General features: G+C 39.6%; 1 long non-coding RNA gene across 1 annotated transcript; it reads right to left on the bottom strand.

The window, feature by feature from the left end:
* Positions 1 to 1,288: 1,288 nt before the first annotated feature.
* Positions 1,289 to 4,348, bottom strand: LOC310761466. Its single transcript, XR_014547513.1, has 4 exons — positions 4,092 to 4,348; positions 3,239 to 3,396; positions 2,039 to 2,146; positions 1,289 to 1,452 (listed from the first exon to the last, which is right to left on the bottom strand). It is a non-coding gene; the product is annotated as an uncharacterized lncRNA (long non-coding RNA).
* Positions 4,349 to 4,768: the final 420 nt, after the last annotated feature.

Here is a 4,768-nt window from a genome sequence, read left to right on the forward strand (position 1 = left end):
CACAGAATAAGCAAACAGCACTGAGGAATACAAATGCATACCTGCCCTTATTGCTCAGGCTCAGAGTCTCTGCAATAGTCCAGCATACATCATTTTCAACTGATTGAAATGCTCTTCCTTGCTGTGTGGGTAGGTCTCCGTTTTCTTTGTTACAAAAGCCTGCTGTGAAGTTGTCTGCTTTCCTATATAATTAGGATGATACAACACATGCAACACTGAATCGGAAATCTGGGTGTGGGTGAAAAGGGGAATATGCTGTTTGCATTTTTTTAAAAACCCACACCCACACAAAAGCTAAGGTAAGCCCTGTTCCGTGCCCAATAAGCATGGGACATCTTTGCCTGGTGGTGCTGTGGCCCATAGGCTGCAGCAAAATACTGGGCAAGATTTTGTCCAGTATCTTCTCTGTGTGATGGGCTCAGAGGAAAAAGCTGTTCCATCAGCCCTTGCTGAAGAGGGGAGGAGAAAGCTTATATAAGGCTGCTTTCCATGGATCTCACAGCCATTTTGCTTTGAGAGCTTCCTGCCCACCTATCTTGGGGTTAGAGCCTGGCCAACTGACTGGCTCCCATCATACAGGTTTGGAGTGATCCAAACCCAATGGATCCATTCCATCAATTTGGAGCTTGTGGAATGATGAACTGATCCTGGGACCCAGTGCCATGCCAACCCTTGCCCTGCCTGCTGCTGCTGTCAATACAGATTTGGCCTGATTTCATCCCATCACCATGGTACAGTCTGGTTATTTTGCTGCTCTCATGGGTCGCATAATGTGCCTGCCTGGGCAAACAGTTTTAAAGCAGATCTACATATAAACTGATATTAGTATACAATGCTTAATCCAAAGTGATTTCTTTGTGTCAAGAACCTGTATGCTGTGAACACAAAAGAGTTTTCCTTGTTTCCAATATTATTTTTCTTTTACAAATAGGAACTCATGGTGTGTCAAGAAAGTACTGTTCAGTTTAGATACAATTATGCAACATTTGGCTTTTCTCCCCAAGGTTATCCAGCTATTTTAGAACAGTTTGAGATTCTTAAGCTTTTGTGGCAATGACTTAAATTACATAATTTCCTTCACCTGTCTTCTTGCCTAGCCAAAATGATCAATTTGAAAATTGTCCTCTTCCTCTCCATATCATTTACATATATCAAGTCTTCAGAATATTAAACCTAAACTCCTTTTAACTGTCTTTCAACAGAGTCTTCTCTTCTTTTCAATATATTTTAAGTTGAATATATTATGTTCAGCGTCTATGAAAATTGAATAATCATAACTAGAACAGGGTTGTTTTCACATTTATTTTTCTAAGTATTAAAAATGGCCTCTCATTTTCAAAGTCGCCTCTGCCACTGTCCAACTAGTTGTGAACATATTGTTATTGTCTCAACGATGTGCTTTTGTTGCCATATTCCACCTTTACGCCAGTGTGGCCCAATACATTTTGCTGCCTAAGGCAGACAAGAAAACAGTGTTCCTTCCTGTTATGTCTCACTCCTAACCCCCCCCCCTCAAAACATTTGCCTAGCTGGGTGGTGAAGAGACCTTTCATAGCTCTTTGCATTAGCCTGGGAAGTTTGGACAAGCAGAGATGCTGAGCACCATCCACAAATGCGACTACAACTCTCCTCCAAGGTCCTCTGGTATCAGAACAATGGGAGAAGAATTGACACCCAAATAAATAAATAAGAAGGGTGGGAGGCTGGACTTCACAGCTCTGGTAAAAAAATGCTCCACCCCAATGCAAAACTGTCGCCTCTGCCAGCCACCCCCTCCCAAGGGTGCAGCCCTGGGAGCCCAAGGCAGGCCCAGCTTGGCTGGATGGGGCTGCCATTGGTTTCCAGATGACCCTGGACCAGTCCTTACTTGCTGCTAATAGCACAGACCCCAGCATGCCTTCTCAGAAGGAAGCCTATTTAAATTCATCTGGGTTTACTCCGAGATAAAATCCTCTACAGGATTGTACCCTAAGGACTTTCTAGGGATTTGTTTAGCACAGGCCTCCAGTTGTTTGGCCCTGAACATCAACATCCTTACATGGATGCCAGCTGAATTCGAAGTTTATTAGGAATCTTCTTCTTCTTCTCCTCCCCTGCACCCTTTAATGTGGAAGAATATCCTTGTTGGATTGTGTTGGCTTCCTTTCTGGCGAAAATCAAAGGGCATAAAAGAAAAAGAAAAAAACAATTGACACAACTACGAAAAGGGATATCCAGCAAGAGATGGCATGACAACTTGGTTCTGCCTCCTCACAGAATTGTAGACTTGGAAGGTAACCCAAGAGTCCAACCCCCTGCTGTGCAAGAACCACAGCTTTGATTTGTAGTCTTACTAGAACATGCAATTTATGGCTACAATCCAGTGCACCCATCCTTATTATTACAATCATGTTATTATCCTGAAGAGTAGCAGTGTTGTGCTATAGCAGAAAACAACAATAAAAGCATCCTATGACACATTAAAGACTTCACAAATTTAGTATGAATTTACTATAAATACTATACTGTAATATTTATTGATAAAATTTCAAAACACTAAAGGAAAGGAATCAGTTAGTGCATTTAAAACTTGCTCCATCTTCCATGTTGAAAGTATGTGCCGAATACGTCCGAGAGATGTTTGAGGCCCAGTCAGAAAAGAGAGGAGCACTAAATCATATGCATGAATCAAGATTGAGATCGTTCTCTTGCTAATTACTGGAGGTCAGGCATTTGCAATGGCTAAATATGACACCAAATCATTAATATAAAACTCTAAAAGATTGTGAGCCAGAATGCAACCTTGTTTCACTTCTCTCTGTGCTTTAAAAGAATTTACTTGGTAGCATACGGGAACACAAAAATATACTGGATATCCTGAAACATTTCAACCCAGTTTAGGAATAAATGTTTGTGCCTGTTTTAAGTAAAATAAATGGGCAGTAAAGTCAGAACCATGGGTGCCTTACAGAAGCACCAGTGTCAGAAATAATTACCATTCTCATATACCTTCTTGATGATCCATTTGTTCATGGATAGATTAAATGCAGAATACAAAGACATAGATAATAGACTTTGCCAATAATGACCTGGCAAACCTGACTGTGCATGAATAGGATGTCACATTAATGTATGAAAAATGTACCTGTCAAAAGTTGTTTTACATGAATTTGACACCAACCTTTTCTAAAAGCATTTTGATTGATAAGGCAGCCTTGAAATACAATAAAAAGAAATGTAGTGTTCGATATCTTAGTACCTTTTGTTACTTGCCTCTTGGATCCCTTGTAACTTTTACTTCATTTTAACTTTCTTTGCAGATTAAAATTGAGAGGAGTCCTCTGCTTGTCTTCCCTGACTCTCCTATGTGGACAATAACATAACTGGACCACCAGGGGGCAGAGGTACCTGGAAAACCTGAAATGAAACAAGTTCTGTAGTAGGATAAGAATCTTTTTTATATATATATAATGATTTTTATTGGTTTTTACACATGGTTTAGAACACAACATCCAACTTTCGTATAACATAATCAACTCGTGGCTATCACAGCCTGAGACTTCCCTCTTCCTCGACTAGTGGTTTTCTAACTTACTCTCTATTATTGCACTTGTTATTTTAATTATTACTGTTATATCCCTATCATAAATAAACAAAATAAAAATTATTCTTTGCAATAATTTATACTGTTAATCTACAAAACTTCCTGCAACCCTACTAGGCAAGTCAATTGTTTACAATTATCTTTCAAATGTCTTTCAGAAAACTCCGATCTTGCTGTTTCCGAATTTTCCCTGTTAGATTCGCCAGCTCAGCATAATCCATCAATTTCATCTGCCAGTCTTCTTTCACTGGTAATTATTGTAGGATAAGAATCTTACCCATACTCACTATTGGACATTATAAGAGAAAAGGTGTTGTTGCTGTTGTAAAAAAAAAGCCATAAAATATTTGATTCTCTCAATCTCAGTGAGGAGGTGGGAAAAGCAATATAGATTCTAGGGTGTCTTTGTTCTAAACTCCATGCTAGTGTTTGTTATACTTGACCAGAGAACCCAAGAAAACCAGGATATAACCATCAGAAGTAAGGCTTGAGTCCTATATCCACTTACCTGGGAGTAAGTCCCATTGAATTTAAGGGATTCAATAGTCATATAAAGGACTGTGTTATTCTCATGTATTCGTGAAGCAAACACTCTTCAGCTGTTTCCCTTGTTCTCTGAATATGCTTTAAAACTTTTCTTTTTCTTGCCTTTTACAACTATTGCAGCTTCACAAAAGCTCTGCATCTCAGACATATAATGGGTTCCAATTGTGATTTCACCTGAGTGTCAGCAACAGTTGCTACACATGAAGTAGCACTCTCCTTGACAACAAATGGAGAATAATAGAATCATAGACTTATAGGGTATCATCTAGCTCAAAACCCTGCAGTGCAGAAATCTTTTGCCCAACCTGAAGCTAGAACCCACAACCTTGAGATTAAGAGTCTTGTCCTCTACCAACTGAGCCATCCCACAGGACCTCACTTGTCTTTTCCCTTAGGCCTCACAGAAACATGACTTAACGTTGCCATGAAGTCAAATAGTTGCCATGTTTGTCTTTTCTCCATGAGCACTGGCCTGCAACAATATTTAATAGCCTGAATTGGTGAGCCATATACAATCCAAGTCACCCACCAATACTTGGCAGCATTTCTTCAGCTGTGTTGCCTTCTTCCAAGTTTCTAGGGATGTATCCAACAAAGTTCATTGCCCTGTTAAGTATAATTGGTTTAAGTGACACTGAA

This window comes from Podarcis filfolensis (assembly GCF_964270895.1).
Source record: "Podarcis filfolensis genome assembly, chromosome: 4".
Classification (NCBI taxonomy): Eukaryota; Metazoa; Chordata; class Lepidosauria; order Squamata; family Lacertidae; genus Podarcis; species Podarcis filfolensis.